The following is a 19,229-nucleotide window of genomic DNA, read 5'->3' on the forward strand; positions in this document are numbered from 1 at the left end:
GAAAAAAAATATTCTCTCATGCTTCCAGCAGGGGGAGTGCAAAAGAAACAGTTCTGCAATATGCCAGAGCACTCAGGGCTTCTTAACAAGGCCTGCCCTCAGGGAAAACTAATTAACAAGGCCCTGCTTCTGTGAAAGACCACAGCTAATACCCTCAATGGTGAAAACCTGAGAGCTCTTCCACAGGAAACAAGACTGGGATGTCCATGCTCATCTTTGTTATTTAACATAGTACTGGAAGTCCTGATCTTGGTAATCAGACAACAAAAAGAAATAAAAACATCCAAATCAGGAAGGAAGAACCCAAACTTCACTATTCCCAGGGACCTGACGCTCTGTGCTGAAAACCCAAAAGACTCCACCAAGAAATTGCTAGAACTGATACAATTTCAGTAAACTCACAGGATACAGAATCAACATACAAGAATCTAAGACATTTCTATACTTCAATATTGAAGTACCAACAAGAAAGATCAAGGAATTGAAACAATGTACAATTGCATCCAAAACCATAAGGAATAAATCTAACCAAAGAGGTGAAAGCCTTGAAAACTACAGAACACTTATGAAAGAAATGGAAGATAATGTAAAGAAATGGAAAAGCATTCCATGTTCATGGATTGGAAGAACAAATATTGTGAAAATGTTTATACTACCCAAAATCTATAAAGAACTTATCACACTCAACACTGCCCCCACCGCCCCCTGGCCCAAAATAATCCAGTTAAGAAATGGGCAGAAGACATGAATAAATATTTTTCCAAAGAAGACATAGAGATGGCTAACAGACCCATGGAAAAATGCTCAACATCACTCTTCATCAAGGGAATGCAAATCCAAACTACAATGAGATACCACTTCACATCTGTCAGAATGCCTAAAATGAACAAAACAGGAGACAACAGAGGGAAGCCCTCTTACTCAGCTGGTGGGAATGTAAACTGGTAGAGCTCTCTGGAAAATGGTATGGAGGTTCCTCAATAAGTAAAAAATAGAATTAACCTATGATCCAGCAATTGCAGTGCTAGGTATTTACCCAAAAGATACAAAAACACTGGTTCAAAGGAACACCTTGATTATAGCAGCATTATCAACAAGAGCCAAATTATAGAAGAGCCCAAATGTCCATTGATTACTGAATGGATAAATAAGAAGTTTTATATATACATATATGTATATATATAAAATTATATATATAATGCAAATATATATATATATATATATATATATATATTCTCAGCCACAGATAAAAATGAAATCTTGCCATTTCCAATAATGTGGATGGAACTAGTGTGTATTATGCTAAGCAGAACAATTCAGAGAAAGTAAATACCATATGACTTCACTCACATGTGGAATTTAAGAAACAAAGCAGATGAACTTAGGGAAAGGGGGGAAAGAGAGGGACACAAACCATGAGACTCTTAACTGTAGAGAACAAACTGAGGATGGAGGATGGGCTAAATGGATATTAAGGAGAGCACTGGCTGTGATGAGCACTGAGTGCTATATGTAAGTGATGAAGCATTAAATTGTACTCCTGGAATCAATACTATGTGTTAGCTAAGTAGAATTTAAATAAAATTTTGAAACAGGGATGCCTGGGTGGCTTAGCAGTTGAGCATCTGCCTTTGGCTCAAGGTGTGATCCTGGGATCGAGTCCCACGTCGGGCTTCCTGAATGGAGCCTGCTTCTCCCACTGCCTGTGTCTCTGCCTCTCTCTGTGTCTCTCATGAATAAATAAATAAATTCTTAAAAAAACAAATGTGAAACAAATAACAAGGGCTTAATTTGCTGGAGAAACTAACTGACCTGGGGAAGACAATACCCAACACCCTGTGCCACCTAAGGGGAGAGAAACAACAACAACAACAACAACAACAGAGGCACCTGGGTGGCTCAGTGGTTGAGTATCTACCTTTAGGTCAGGTTGTGATCGGGGAGTCCTGGGATCGAGTTCCACCCATATCATGTTCCCTGCAGGGAGCCTGCTTCTCCCTCTGCCTATGTCCCTACCATCCTCTCTGTATATCTAATGAATAAATAAATAAAATATTTTTAAAAGTAAAAAGTATTCGTGAATTTTGCAATGCAGACACGAATTTTAACTTAAAAATTGAGACTTAATCATAAGACTATGGAAAACTTTCCTCAAACTTCAGTACCCTTTTACTAAAGGCCTATTATTACAAGCAGAACATTTTACCAGGTACATCATGCCATGTAATCTAGAAAAAATAACAGGAAATCCCAAAAGGCAAAAACTAAAACTAAAAATAAATTGAAGGGGCAGCCTGGGTGGCTCAGCGGTTTAGCCTTTAGCCCAGGGTGTGATCCTGGAGTCCTGGGATCGAGTCCCACATCGGGCTCCCTGCATGGAGCCTGCTTCCCCCTCTTCCTGTGTCTCTGCCTCTCTGTCTGCATCTCTCATGAATAAATAAATAAAATCTTAAAAGAAAAATAAATTGAAGAATCAGGATAAGGATGAGAACCACAAAATAGGGATGCTGGAATTATCACAGCAAAAATTTAAAACAGCTATGATTAATATCCTAAGGGCTCTAATGGATAAAGCAAAGACACAGATGGATGGAATGTCTGCAGAGACACAGAAATCCAAAGAAATGACCAAAAATAAACGCTAGACATTAAAAACAATGTAACATAAATGAAGAATCCTCCTGATAGGCTTATTTGTAGACTGTATATGGCTGAGAAAGCATCTCTGAGCAAGAGGACAGAACTGGACCTCAAAAATCAAAAAGCAAGGGGAATAAAGACTGAAGAGAAACCCACAGAATGTCCAAAGACTGTGGGACCATTGCAAAAGGTGCTGCATACAAGCAATGTTTCCTTCCAACCATAAGGACAAGAAAGAGGGAAAGGGACAGAGGAACATTTGAAACAATAATGAGTAAAAGTTTCCCCAGATTTATGTCAGACACCAAACTATAGATTCAGAGAACTCAGAGAATACCAATCAAAGTAAATCTCAAAAAATTGCATGTAGGCATATTATTTTCAAACTGTAGAAAATAAAAGATAATGAAAAAATTTTGGAAAAAAGCCAAAGGGGGGTTGGGGAACCACTTTACCTAGAGAGGAACAAAGATGAGAATTAGATCTGATTTCCCCCCAGAAACCATGCAAGTAAATAGTGAGCGAAGTGCTGAGAGAAAAACAAAAAAACAAAAAAACAAAAAAACAAAAAAACACACCAACATAGAATTCTGTATACTGCAAAACTATCACTCAAAAGCAAAGGAGAGAAACTTATCTGACAAATTAAACTAACTAACTGTTAGTTAAATTAATTTTAACTAACTGTTAAAATTATCTAACAAATTAAACTATCTGTTGCCAAATTTCATAACCTAGATGAAAACAACCAATTCCTTGAAAGATGCACCTGCAAATTCACACAAGAAAAAATAAGCAATCTAAATAGATCTATATCTATTAAATAAATTGAGTCAATAATTAATAACCTTGCAAGATAGAAAGTGCCAAATCCAGAGGATTTACTGGTGAATTTTACCAAATATTTAAGGAATAAATTATGCCAGATATCTACAATCTCTTTTAGAAGGTAGAAACAGAGGAAAGGAAGGCCTGGGTGGCTCAGCGGCTGAGCGTCTGCCTTCAGCTCAGCTTGTGACACCGGGTCTGGGTATGAAGTCCCACATGAGGCTCCCTGTGAGGAGCCTGCTTCTCCCTCTGCCTGTGTCTCTCATGAATGAACAAATAAAATTAAAAAAAAAAAAAGAGAAACAGAGGAAATACTTTTTTTAACTTGTTTTAAGGGACCAGTATTACCCTAGTACTAAATTCAAAGACACTACAAGAAAAGAAAATGAAAGTCACTATCTCTAATTAATATACATGCAAAAATTCTCAACAAAATATTAACAATTCATACTTGGCAATGTATAAAAAGAATTATGCACCATGAATAAGTGGGATTTATCCCAGGCTGGTTCAACATTTGAAAATCAATTAATATTATCCATCGCATCAATAGTTTAAAAGAGAAAAATCGCATGGTCATATAATAAATGCCAAAAAAAAGTATTTGAGAAAATATAACACCCATTCGTGATGAAAACTCTCAATTAACTAGAAATAAAAGGGAACTACCTCCACTTGAGAAAGAATATCTACAGAAACCCTATGGCTAATATTCTGCTTCATGAGAAACAGATATGTCTCCTCTCACCATTCCTTTTAACATTGTACTGGAAGCTTGAGATAATGCAATAAGACAAGGAAAGGAAATAAAAGCATATAGATTGAGAGGAAGAAATGAATCCATCTTTGTCCACAGATGACATAATCATCCATGTAGAAAATCAAAAAGAATTGACAAAAAAAAAAAACAACAACAACAACAACAACAAAAAAAAAAAAAACAAAACCCTAAGATGCAGTTACGGAAAGGGACAGGATAAAAGGTTAATATTTAAATGTCAATTGCTGGGGCACCTGGGTGGTTCAGTGGTTCAGTGTCTGCCTTTGACTCAGATTGTGATCCCAGGGTCCTGTGATCAAGTCCCGCATCAGGTTCCCCAAAGGGAGCCTGATTCGCCCGCTGTCTATGTCTCTACCTCTCTCTCTGTGTCTCTCATGAATAAATAAACAAAATATTTTTTTAAAAAGTCAATTGCTTCCCTATATACCACCAGAAACCAGATGTATTAGAAATTGAATTAACAAAACAAACAAATCCCACAGTATTATTTATATTGACATCTCCTAAAAATAAAATGTTTAGGTATGAATCTAAGAAAATATGTGCAAGATCTATGCGAGGAAAAGTACAAAACTCTGCTGAACTGACTAAAGAATAACTAAATAGGTGTTTCATGTTCATAGATAGGAATACTTAATATTGTCAAGATGTCAGTTCTTCTAAACTTTATACATTTTTTAAAGATTTTATTTATTTATTTGAGAGAGACAAAGAAATAGGCAGAGGGAGAAGCAGACTCCTTGTGGGGAACCTGGTATGGGGCTTGATCCCAGGACCCCAGGATCATGACCTGAGCTGAAGGCAGATGCTCAATCACTGAGCCACCCAGGTGCCCATCAACTTACTTTATAAATTAAATGCAATCCTGCTCCAAATCCCAGTAAGCTTTTGTGTGGATATCAACAAATTGATTCTAAAGTGTATTTGAAGAACCAAAAGACCTATAATTCCTCATGCATACTAAAATAGAAGTATCAAGCCCTGGAAAGACATGGTGGAAACTTAAATGCATATTACTAAGTGAAAAAAAAAGTCAAAGTAAAGTATGACATTCTGCATGATTCCAACTATATGATATCCTAAATAAGGCAAAATTATGGTGGCAGTAAATAGGTCAGTGGTTTGGTTGCCAGGGGTTGTAAGCAGAGAAGTGGGGATAGTTAGGTGGAGTACATTGGATTTTTACAACAGTGAGACTACTCCATAGTGATGGGTACTCTATAGTGATGGGTACATATCATTATACATTTGTCCAAACACACGGAATGTGCAACACCAAGAGTGACTTGTAATCCAAACTATAACCTTTGGGTGATTATGATGTGTTAATGTACGTTCATTGATTGTAACAAATGGACCATCTGGTTGGAGATACCGGCAATGTGGGAAACTATGGATGTGAAGGGAGGGACAGCGGTATATAGGAAATCTCTCAACCTGCTCAATTTTGCTATGAAACTAAAACTACTGTTAAAAAAAAAAAGAAATAGTCTTAAAAATGGGAAAACATACAAACAATGTCACAGTAGCAGGCAGAAGGAGTTCCCCTCTCTTTGGAAGAAGTCAGCCAATTTTTCTGTTCAAGCTTCAATTGACTGGATGAAAGCCACAGATATGGGGGAAGCCAATCTACTTTACTACCATTCAAATGTCTGCCGATTCAAACGCTAATCTCATCCCAAAAAATGCACTCACAGACATACCTAGGGAAATGTTAGGTGAAATATCTGGGCACCTCATAGCTCAGTTAAGTTGAAATATAAAATTAATCCTCATAACTGGTGAGAAGAAAAAGAAAAACTAGCTATAGAAATTGATAGTTTTCTACATGGGATGTTAGGTGCTCATATTTTCAAGTTAACAATTTGTTTGAAATTGAATTTACATAAGAACCCAGTTGGATAATGAGCTCAAATACAAACACAAATGCCTGGTTCTCCTCCCTTTCCCAGCAGTCTGTTGTTGGGATCCTGTGCTAACGGTGCCTTGATCATAGCAGATGTGCTATATAAATTTTTTCTTTGAGTAGTTAAAACGGCCAGTGTATTTCCACCAGTACTGCCCTCTGTAGGAAAATTATCTTGATATTAACAGAATTCTGAAACTGATATGAGTGTATTTTTAATACTTTTAAGCAAATAAAACTTCAGAGCAGAACAAACTCATGTTAAATTATTTGATGCTTCTCACAAGTCTAATCATATCCATTATGAGTTTTTTTTTAATTTCCAAGTGTCCTTATTTATTAAAATAAGAAATGGAGAGAAGCCAAAAATTCAAAAAGTGCGATACCAAAATAAGCTTATTTTAAAAGGAATTACTTGGAGTGCTTCTTATTATGGTAGCAGAGAAAATACAGTATTTCTGTTGGTTTTTAATATAAATTGATATTTTCTCAGGACACTGCAAACACTTTGAAAATTAACTTGCCAGAACCTCTTAGGCTGAAAAATTAATTCGTTTCCAAAAAAAATATGACAGAGTAATTTTTAGCTGGCAGATTTAGGGTTTTTCTCAACTAAAGGACTTTTCAAATCACCATTTTAATCTCTGAATTAAAATAACCACGTGAAGCAAGATAGGCCACATCTACCTTCTAAATTTATGTAAAGCATAGACTATATGTAAATATCTTCCAACACCCTTAACTCAGTATTTTACCCTCGTTCCAATTAGTTAGAAGTGAAGAATTTGTCCAGAATTTACTGAAAGACTGAAAGGTGAAAATTCACAGTTGGATTGTAACCCTATGGGAGAGTAAGAAAAGTAACTTCGAGAAAATTATTGAATCCGTGAAAATGTTATGGAAACTAAACATATATTCTTTCCATTTTCTTTAAAGAATGCACTCCTTGGAAGCAAGCCTTATTAAGGTGAAATAATTAGCTCAGTCAATGAGAAACAGAAAGCAATGGTTGATTCACATCTTTTTTTTTTTAATTTTTTATTTATTTATGATAGTCACAGAGAGAGAGAGGCGCAGAGACACAGGCAGAGGGAGAAGCAGGCTCCATGCACCGGGAGCCCGACGTGGGATTCAATCCCGGGTCTCCAGGATCGTGCCCTGGGCCAAAGGCAGGCGCCAAACCGCTGCGCCACCCAGGGATCCCTGATTCACATCTTATGCTGCTAAAGGAATTATTTTTTATTAAACATAAGAAAAATGCAACCAGGTTTCTGAAAACGATTTTCAAAATAACCATTCCTAACTGTTTAGCAGATAAATCCCCAAAACTCAGTGGCTTACATAGTTGCTCTAACCTAGCAGAGTCCCGGGAAGTTGGCAGGTAGGATTCGCTTCATGGAGTCATCCAGGATCTCATGTTATGCTGTGACTCTTCTATGTTTATCAGAAAACTTTGAGATCAGTCCTGCATCTGCATCCTCTAGTGGCTGAGTAGAGAGCAGGAGGGGGTTGGGGAGTGGGGGAGATGAAGACACACTCTCTCTTAAATTGCCCCAGAATGGTAGTGACATTTTCTACTCACACCCCAATCATGAGAAATAGTTAAAAGTCCTGTAAGGATGTCAGTGTGGATGAGTTTAGATGTAAGCCCAGGAAGGGCTTGGGGAGCCAGTAGCCCATCTTGGCAACACTGAAATACCAGTCGGAAAGGAATACACATTCAAGCCTAACAGGATCAATGGGCCCTTCAATGATGACTAGCCAGTGACACAAATCTTAACTGGAAGAAAAAGTAACAGTAATATCACCCAAAATAAAAACTTAATTTAACTTTATCAGGAACAGCAGGAGGCAGCAAGATAGTTGGGTTGTAGGATCATAACTTTTAGTGCAGACTCATGTGTGTGTGGTAGTAGGACTAGAGCTTGAACAGGTGACTTACGTTGCCTTATTTCCCCCTCCTTTTTCTCTTCTTCTTTCTCCTTGTTGTATTTAATACTTTTATTTATTTATTCATGAGAGACACAGAGAGGCAGAGACACAGGCAGAGGGAAAAGCAGGCTCCATGCAGAAAGTCCAGTGTGGCACTTGATCCCTGGACCCCAGGGTCACGCCCTGAGCCAAAGGCAGATGCTCAACCACTGAGCCACCCTGGTGTCCCTCCTTCTCCTTCTTACTTACAATGGGACCCAAATGTATCCATAGACAAATAATCCACTCTTCTATTTCTTTTTTTTTTTTTCATGATTCTTATTTATCTTGAACTATCTATAGTATCTTGGTCACAAATTAATCCTACATAGTTTGTTAGAGATGCAAAAAGATTTTTCACTGACTTTCCAATGTTTCCTAGTCTATCTGTAAAAATAGAAAGAGGCTAATTTTAGTTTAAATGTGATGCTTGGGAGTCCTGGGTGGTTGAGCATCTGCCTTCGGCTGTGGTTGTGATCCCTAGGTCCTGGGATTGAATCCCGCATCAGGCTCCCTGCAGGGATCCTGCTTCTCCCTCTGCCTGTGTCTCTGCCTCTTTCTCTCTCTGTGTCTCTCATGAATAAATAAATAAATAAATAAATAAATAAATAAATAAATAAATAAAGTGATGCTTGCTCATTGTAAAAAAACTAGTCAACAAAATGTAACAAAATACTATAAAAATGTGATAAAAGTCTTTTTATTTAAAGATTTTATTTTATTTATTCATGAGAGCCACACAGGCAGAGGAAGAAGTAGGCTCCATGCAGGGAGCCCGATGTAGACTTGATCCCGGGACTCCAGGATCTCGCCCTGGGCCAAAGGCAGGTGCTAAAACCACTGGGCCACCCAGGGATCCCCATAAATGTGATAAAATCTTAAAAATGCTAATCCCATTATTCAGAGATTATTGCTATTTACTATTTTGGCAAACACTCATCTTTATATTCATCCATTTTTTATTGTTAAAATGAGATCATTCTTTATACAGTGTTTTGTACAGATTTTGTTTTTCCTTAGAAATACAGTGGAGGCGCACCTGGGTGGTTCCTATGGTTGAGCGTCTGCCTTTGGCACTGGTTGTGATCCTGGAGTCCTGGGATTGAGTCTCATGTCGGGCTCCCTACGGGGAGCCTGCTTCTCCCTCTGCCTGTGTCTCTGCCTATCTCTGTGTCTCTCATGAATAAATGAATAAAATCCTTTTTTAAAAAAATATAGTTGATATATTTCTAGGTTAAGGAATATTAATCTATACTTTTGTATTGGTTGCATAGTGTTTCATTTCTCACAAGTCTTTAAATAAGCATGTTTGATTATGCTAACATTTATTCTGCCCAAAAGGAGTTTGGCAGTGTAGTAGTGGCTCAACAATGCATATTACACTGAATCGAAAGCATCTATTGGTCTTACAAATATCTAACCAAGGCTGAGAATAAAAGGACTTACATATGATTTTTTTACTATAATAATTTCATCTGCAGATCCTTATATAAATGAGCTACTAAATTGCACCTAATTTAAAATTAAGACACTCTTTTAAATAAGTTATTCTGAGAAGACTGCACTGATAGTGGTATATTTTGTTAATATATTAGAATTTCATTATTTAGGGCAGCCCGGGTGGCTCAGCGGTTTAGCGCCGCCTTCCGCCCAGGGCCTGATCCAGAGGTCCTGGGATTGAGCCTCGTATCAGGCTCCCTGCATGGAGCCTGCTTCTCCCTCTGCCTCTCTCTCTCTCTCTCTCTCTCTCTGTGTCTCTCATGAATAAATAAATAAAATCTTAAAAAAAAATTTCATTATTAAAAAAAAAAGTGAACAATAAGTAAGATAAATCCTACATCCAAAGTGGCTGACATATTTTCATTCCCATTGGTCCCCAAACATAAATGGTTTGAGATAAACACAAATAGCTTTAAGAACAATTGTTATAAAAAAGTCACATGGAAGAAAATCATGGGATAGCTCTTAATGGCTGAGCAGTGAACATCATCATCATGTACAACTGTAAGACTCAGGGAGTAATCCTAACATAGCACCTGAAACTGGTGGTTGTGGAGGTTGATAGCACTTGACGCTTCCAATGCCCAATGAATGCAGTAAGATAAAGGAAAGTCGCTAGTGCTCAAGTAGTGGAGGTATTTATGGGCATGAACCCTAGAAACTAAGGAACCCCAGAGCTCTCCCAAGTCAAGCTGAGGAGGAGAATATCCCCAATTGGACCACATAGTGAGCAAAGAATTAGGATAGTTCAGATGAGATGGTTAATACCTCCAGAAGGTGAATCCTACTGTTTTAATCCACGGGAAAGGAGAAGACAGGGAACCTGAGGGTGGTGACCCTAGAAAAGTGATATTGGTCCATTCCTTTCTCTTAGAAGTACTTGAAATTCATCTCATGCATCCCAGAGCAGTGAAAAAAGATTATGGCTTTGTCCTTTAAAAGCTACAGAAAAAAAGAAAAAGAAGGAAGAGATTAGCCTCTTACAAATGAAAAAGGTGCATTAGAAATTCATGTTAACAAGCACGTGAAAAATACAGCCTCATATTTTGAAATGAATGAAGAGAAATAAAGGAAATGACAGAAGTCATGAGCCAACAACATAGATCAGAAGTATACAATAAAAATCAGAGAAAATAAAAACATGAAAACAGAAGTAAATGAACTTAGGTAAAAATTAGAAGGGAGACACCTGGGTGGCTAAGTTGGTAGAGCATCCCACTCTTGACCACAGGTCTTGATCTTAGGGTTGTGAGTTCAAATTCTGCATTGGGCATGGAGCCTACTTTAAAAAAAAGGAATTAGAATGAAGATAAAACCAAATACACATAATATACCTCTCTGAAGAAGAAAATGAAATAAATGGAATAGAACAAATACTAAAAAGTATAATCCAAGAAAATTCCTGGAATCAACAACAAATAAAAAGATGTGAAACTACATAATGACAGAGCACTATGCGTTTCTTGGGAGGTTACACTAGTGTTTCCAGCACGAAGACACATTCAAGTAAAATACTTAGACTTGAAGTAAAAGTAAAAGTTCCTGGAAGCATCTAGACTAGAGTATGGAAGTTTTGGGGTTCAAATTCAAACTAAGATGGAGACTAGCCAAGAAAATGAATATTTATGTTTTAATTAGAGAAACAACATGAACATGATTGGACATGTAATATTAGATCAAGGAATTCCTGGGGATTTGGGGGAGAGTAAGTTTCTGATGCTACCTATGTTGGAAAAGAGGGATTCTTGCCATTTGTGAATATTTCAGGCACACTGAAATATTCACAACAAATTAATATGCTGTTACCATTTGCCTCAAATTTACCCAGGAGTAAGTGGTGTGTAGATACAATAATACCGGCCGTGGGTTGAATATTATTAAAGCGGAGTGGTGGATCCATAGGAGCTCATTACACTCTTTTATTTTATTTTATTTTATTTGCAATATATATTTTTAAAGTATTCCCTACAAAAACTATTTTTTTTCAGAAATGGATTGTTTTTCTTTACTACTTTAAAATGGTTTTCCCATAGCCTATATTTGGATTTAGACTTTCCAATGTATTGAATTTAATTTCTCCACATCATAAATTACTTTTGCACATTGAATCATGTTCTTAGTCAAAATTCTCCATTTCAGGTCTGTCCCCCAAAGTTTTAGCCACCACTACCTAAATTGATCTCCTTAAACAAATTACTATTTTCTGTCAATTCAAGCTATCCAGAATGAATGAAAATATTCTTAAAGTAGGTCTGTATATATAACCCCATTCCTCTTAGTGAGGAAAATGTATAGTATTTTTTAATTGATTATCGAGTTTAAGCACTAGAAACCAAGAAATAATTTATTTGTCTAGATTCCCAAACTGTGCTTATGGTTTTTTTTTTGTAATAATCTATCATTTTTTTAATAATCTATCATTTTTGTTCAATTTATAGGCATTTTTGTTGTTGTTCCCAGTAATCTGCTCTACATAATCTAATCATTGATACTTTAAAATGCAAACCAGACCATGTCACCTTCCTGCTGGAAACTCCTCCAGGGCTTCGTATTTTCCTGCTTATAAAGACAGAGCTGTTTACTGTACTACGTTCTCTACCCTCTCAGACCCCTTCAGCCTCCTCTTTCCCATCCTCCAGCATCATGCTTTCCTTTTGGTTGATCTCCCTCCATTACAGCGCAAGGCCTCCTGCCTGGACTGCTTCCTGCAGGCTTTCATTTACTTAATTCTTGGTCTCATATGTCAGTCACACTTAAAATTCTGTCATTTAAAGGAAATGGATCCCAGGACTCTTTAGAAACATAATCTCAAAGACACTTCAAAATTGCAATCTGTAGAGTCCACAAATGATTTTTTAAAGGAATACGGTGCAATCACAAGTGGAACCAAAGAAGAATAGCGTTAGCAATGGTAACGGAATAGGATAAAAGCAAGCATTGAGAAGTACGAACTGCCAATGCAGCCTGCCACTACGAAAAATCTTAAATGGCTTAGAGTCTAAGCTCAGAGAGCAGAGGTTTATACGATGCTGTTGATATAGAAGTTTCCAGCAAACTTGATTGGCCTTAGGTGAAAGCACATGTAATAAATCCAGCAGTCATGGTGTGGTAATAAGCAATTGTTATTCAACATTTCCGTTCTCCTATGTAAAGATGAAAATTGAATCAAAATATTCAGAGAAGTGTGAATGTTTCTGTATTTGTTTATTTATCAAGCTAAACCATTTTAACTGCATCCTTGATAATATTTTCTACCAATTTGTTACTGGGCTATTAAAATAGAATTTTGTACATTCACCCCTTTTACACTTAGAAGTTCACTTTTATTTTAATTTGAGCAAGATATAGATGATTATAAAAAGAAATATATAAGTGTATAAGCAAAACTTAATGGAAATATAACACTAAAATAATTTATTTAAAAATATTCATTGTTTAGTACTCAAGTTATCAAACTGTTGGATATAAGCAGCAGAGTTTAAAGAAATATACTTTTCAGTTCTTTTGGGTATAAAAAAATACCGGCCATTCTGATTTCATTCATTACAAACTTCTCTTGTTCAATTAAAAAGTTAATAAACCTGGAATTCCATATTTTGCCAACATATTACTGAATTTGTTACCTAAATGACTTGTATAATATTCAATAACAGAGAGGATGACTTTTAGAATGGGTAAAATGCATGAGGCTAAGCAAACTTTGAAAAGGATCAGGAGCTAATTTAACTTAAAATATCCTGAGTAATTTAGAGTGACACTTAACAAAATCTTTCTGCTTGTACAATTGAAAGAATTGGCCCGTAAGGTAGGAGCTGAAGAACAGCCAGTATTATTAATGCTACCCAAGAAACTACTTTCTTGACTTCAAATGGAACAAATTTCATTGAAAAGTTTCGATGCACTCCACAGAATATAATTCAAATTAAGGTCCTCTTCCTGGTTTGAGAATCTCTTAGAAATGTAAAAAAATCCCTGCCTCTATTAATAAAAGATAAAAAGTATAGTGCAACTTTCCATTTTATTTAATATTTGTGTCATTTAAAAGTAGTCCAGAATATGCTTTTGGAAAGCCAAATGTGTATATATACTACACGCCAGACATATACCAGTTTAGTAACTGTTTTATAATATAATCTTATTTTGTATAGTCTATCACTTCAAATTTGATCCTGTATCTTAGAGAATCATCTATAGGTGTTTGATCATGCATATTGAATTTATCCAATGATATCTGCCTCTCACAAATACTATTTATCTGAAAACATAATTACATAAATTTGAGAATTTTGCAACGTGTTCAATAATAATTTTTCCATTTTCCATTAATTTACAGAACACATTTATTTCCTTGATTGGTTCACTTTAAGCTCTGTTGTGATTATAATTAGCTGTATATTAAAGTGTGCTACACTTTGGCAAGTTGGACCAATATTGACAGACTCAGGAAAAACAAATTGCTACAAATTTTTATACATGTACAAAATACCTCATTGATTTTTAAGGATTTATTTATTTATTTACTTATTTGAGAAAGAGAGAGAGAGGGAGCATGAATGAGGTTAGGGGCAGAGAGAGAGTTAGAGAAGCAGCCTCCCTGAAGAGCTGGGAGCCAGCCATGGGGCTCAGTCTCACAACCCTGAGGTCATGACCTGAGCCGGAATCACGACTTGATTCTTAATGCACTGAGCCACTCAGGAGTCCCCTCACTGAATTTTGGAAGTCACATTGTTCATCGTTTGACAATTTTAAAAACATTATTTCTAATCAGCACTGCTATGGCAAACGTCCTTGCCTTGTGTAGCAATTTTAATGTTATTATCTTAAAACAATGGGTAAAGGATCTTGCAGTTTCGTCAAAAGAAATAGAAATATATGTGAAATTAGCTTAGAAACCTCAAGAAAATCATATATATATGTGTGATATATATATATGATATATATGATATATATCCCTTAATTTATAAACATAGAATTTATTTATAATCCTAAAAATGCTTTAATGTTAATAGTGATAACATTCCACTAAAATATTGATCAAGATAATTTCCTATACAGAAATAAAACATCTCATACATTTATTTACCTTGAAAAATAAATGACTAGTTTCTCCCCAATATTTGGTAACACACTGTCTACAACAAATGAGAACTCGCCATCCCTTATCTGTCCATTCAAAATATACTAGTGTGTTCTGAGCTACGTATTTGTTGTTGGCCGTCCCAGATCCACACCCCACGTTTGTAAACTCAGCTCTCTGGCCCAGGAAGCTGACCTATATGGGCTACGCCCTTGCTGTGTATCTGTTGCTTTGTCATTTGATCTCCCTGGCAGAGGATCCCGGGGAGAAAGCGGAGTGAGAGCAGAGTGTCCCTACCCACCACCACTTGAGGTTGCCTCTTTGTGGCTCTATTCTTGACCCATGTATCCAGCTCCACTCAAAGGGGGCTTCCTTGTGTGACTTTCTCTACCTTGTTCCCTTGGGCCTGGGAGTAGTGGCAGCCTCTTGATCACATGATCACATGACTCTTTGTAAAAAAAAAAAAAAAAAGTCTTTTGCAATACATTCTGTTTGAATGATCCCAACTTTAGGTGTCTCATCAGTGTCCTGCTTCGGCCGGCCTAAAGCTACTGTCTACCACGCACCCGGTGTGGTTAATGTCAAGACAGTTCTCTTTTATCCGTTTATTTATTTATTCATTATGCACGTATTCTTATTTACTCATCCATTCACTCATTTATTTTAAATTTTAAGTGGAACAAATACCTCTTGATTTCTTTTCTTGCATCTTTATGTAAAATTAGCTCTAAAGGCATCAATCTCTGTGCTTCTCTCACACCACTCATCTCAAATATTCAAAATATCAATCTATAAAAGCAAAAAAAAAAATCTGTAAAAGCAAAAACCACAAGAAGTTCCAGGAATTTGGAAATTTAAGATATGAGAGGATATTTTGTCATGGTATTCTCCTTTCCATGTGAGAGCACAGCATGTCCTTTGTGTATAAACTCAACAGTGGAATACAGAGCGTCTTCCCTCATTAAACACTGTTCAGATGTTTTTGACTAGAAATGTATTCATTATGATGATAATTTTCTAAAAACCAAATAATGTGAAATGCCAATGGGGATTGTTAAAAAGGGATTTTTGTATTTTTGTGTGTATGGTTCATAGTTACAACAATATAAAAAAACCATTCTTCAAGAAGAGTAAAAGAAGCTGTTTCCATCTCATTATTTTAAAAAATATTGTTATATAATATTTTAAAGGTAATTACAGGATACTTTTAGGATTAAGAAACATTAAAAACTTTTAAAAGCATTTAGACATAAATGGCTTTAAATATTTAAAACCTTGGGCATAAAAATTCAGGAGGCACTGGGGTGGCTCCATCGGTTGAGTGTCTGCCTTCGGCTTGGGATATGATCCCAGGATCCTGGGATCAGACCCCATGTTGCGCTCCCTGCTGGGTAGGGAGGCTGCTTCTCCCTGTCCTCCCTGCTCATGCTCTCTGTCACTACCTCTTCTCTCTCGTATAAATAAATAAAACCTTTTAAAAATTCAAACTTGCTATTTGCAAAAATATTCCTTATTTATTCAATTTTTTAAAAATGTTATAACATTGATTCTAATTCTTGAAACAGACTATACATGATATTTATCATTTTATCATAATCCTATGAGATAAATGATAATACATTATAAAGTTTGGATTAGAATTCAGGGACATAAAAAAGGTGACATAAAAATATCCTAAATATAGAAGATTAGGACAATAAAAATATGAAATATAAGACTAGAGTGTTACTTTTCTATTTCCTTCCTTCCCCTAACTTGAACTAGCTTCATCAAGACTTTTTTGGATTTTAGATTGATTTTAAGTCCATTTACAATATAGGAGATGCTATGCCTGATTCTTTGAAATATTGGTGCCATTTAATTGCAGTTTTGTCTGAAAATAGTATCTTAGAAGACGTTTATCTTCCCTAAAGGAATTCTAACTGGGGCTTGCTTTGCTTCAAATGTTGACTTTATTATTCAAGGGCTCTTTATAAGTTTTCCCCATTTCTCTGGATACAATTATCATATATATAGAATTAATCAGTCAACTTCTTTCTCTCTGTCTTACACATACACACACACAATGGTTCAAATACAGACAGGAAATATATTCTAGAGATTTTAGGATAATGGGTAAAATTATAGTTAAGGAGAATGAGGATGATGAGCAACTGAACACAAATATAATAATAGATGTTTTACAGAGGCTATTGGAGCAAATAAAACCAAGATTATTTTTGAGGAATATATCTTCTCTCCTGAAATAAAGAAATAAACTTTACTGCAAACATTAATATTAGACTGAATACTTTTCCCTTATTCTTGATTTATTCAAGCATTTAGTAAATGTTCAAGAAGCCTTTTGCTAAGGCATCATTGTCCGTAAAGTTTATTTGAACTTAAGTAAATTAAGTCATGACAGACACTGTCCTTTACTCATCTCTCTACCCTCAGAGTGTAGCCTATTCTGGGGAAAGTAATAGATACTCAGTTAAGTGTCTATTATTAAGTTAACTATTGACACATATACTATACAATGAGGTTAATATCCTTAAGGAGTAAGCACTTTCTTTCTAAAAGTAAGAAATTCAAGAGCAGCCCAATCCCACCAACTTGGAAAATCTGGTGTCGTAGGAAAAGAAGGTGCACAAAGCTGCTGAAATCCTCACTCATGCATCCCCAGGGGAATTTAATGATGTGTTCGAGGATGTCCGGCTACTACTTCAAAATGACAGTCTACTTAGTGAAAGGGCAGCACATGCATTTGCACCAGTTCATGGCTGAGAAGATAGAAGGATATGAAGATCAAGTCTTACTTAGAGAACACAGTGACCTGAGTACTAGCAGGTTTTGAGATCCAAGAAACATTTCCTTTAAGTTTGATCAGTTATGAAAGAAGCAAAAGACACCCACGCAGCCGGGGGGCATGGATGGAGGTAGGAAGTCTTAGAGAGAGTCCTGTGACCGTGATTTAAGGGTCTCTGTGAAAGGTCATTACTTCAATGGCTTCTGTACTCTTGATGCTAAAACTCTAGATGGGCAACAGACCATTGTCGGCTGTATCGAAAGCCACTAGTTTCTTTTTTTTTTTTTTTTTTTTTGAAAGCCACTAGTTTCGGTCTAAAGATTTCTGGAATGGTTGCTGGTCATCAGCATGGAAGTTCACCCTCACAGCACCGACAGCCTAGATCACTGGAGCACCTGACAGATTCTCCGGTGTGAAGATGGCAATGTTCAGTTGATTAGTCAGAAAGATGTAGGGGATTCAGTGACTGTTTCGAATGAAGTCCAAACTGCCAAGGAGTTGATGAAAATCATAGAGCACGCAGAAAATGAGTACCGGACAGTGACTAGTGACAACTATCAAACTGTCAGACACTATATTCAAGGCTTTGGGCCATATCGACTGAAACAAGACTGGTGAAGAAATGCAGAATAAGTATGAATGTAAGGACTCTTCAGTACGTGGGATAAAAGGATTCAACATGTGGTCATATGATGAGCAAGTGATTTATAAACAATAGCGATAGTTTTCCAGGGTTTTTGTTAACAGATTTTCTAGCCTCATGGAATACTCTATCCCACCTCATGGAATCCGGTAGCACTGCCTTGGTTCTCTTGTGTTCTCTGCCTTGTAATTTTCTGTTTTCACTATATCTACTTGTTACTTTTTAAAAATTCTGCTACATTTAATGATGAAGAGAGAGATGTATTATCCTGAGTTGTTTTACTGTCAAAAAACTTTCCTCGCCTCGAAGTCCTGTTACCATATAGGTGGTTAACATGCTCAGTACTCTTTTACCCTGTCCTTCAGGGTGCTTGTGGTATGTCAGTGATTTTTACTCAACATCAACCACTAAAGAAGCTACTCTATAAACTAGCTGAATGGAAGACACACTCATCCTTCTCCCTCCAATGGCTTTGATCATCATTTATAACCTCTCATAACTGGTGGCATCTGGGTCACACAGTCGGTTAAATGACTGACTCTTGATTTCAGCTCAGGTCATGACCTGAGGGTCGTGAGATGGAGCCCCGTGTGGAGCTCTGTGATGGGTGGCAAGGAGCCTGCTTACCTTTCTCTCTCTCTCCCTCTCCCTCTGCCTCTCCCCTTGCACATGCACCCTCTCTCTCTCTCTCCCTCCCTCTATGTCTCTCTCTCTCTCTCAAAAAAAAAATAGACATCTCATAACTATAGTTTTCAAAAGTTTAGATTGAGCTTCTCAAGTCCATTTATGGGAACAAAGGAAGTTTTCTGGAAATTCCATTACAGCAAACTTCTCTGGGGAATTTATATTCAAAAATCCAGGGCCTTAAACCACATTCCCTGTACATGAAAGTGTTTGCTTTCTTCTCTTTTCTCATTGTCTCTTTCCCATCGAGTACCATTACACTTATAGATCTCGAGCTGTATTGGTATAAGAGTTTTACCCATTTATTATTATTATGTTTTTATTATCCAAGAACTACTGACATACTAGGGATATAGTAGAGTATGAAATTTGAAAAATGCAGATGTTGAAGCAATAATAGGTATCTCGTGT

The 19,229-nt window shown here is 36.5% G+C and overlaps 1 protein-coding gene and 1 pseudogene across 6 annotated transcripts in view; both read left to right on the plus strand.

Annotated features, from left to right (window-relative positions):
• LOC144311754 (F-actin-capping protein subunit alpha-1 pseudogene) overlaps positions 1-18,095 on the plus strand; it is an 88,354-nt pseudogene extending 70,259 nt beyond the window's left edge.
• Positions 1-19,229, plus strand: part of CDH18 (cadherin 18) — a 951,119-nt gene that overhangs the window by 317,189 nt on the left and 614,701 nt on the right. The gene's annotated exons all lie outside the window — the stretch shown is intronic.

This window comes from Canis aureus, chromosome 4, assembly GCF_053574225.1.
Source record: "Canis aureus isolate CA01 chromosome 4, VMU_Caureus_v.1.0, whole genome shotgun sequence".
NCBI lineage: Eukaryota > Metazoa > Chordata > Mammalia > Carnivora > Canidae > Canis > Canis aureus.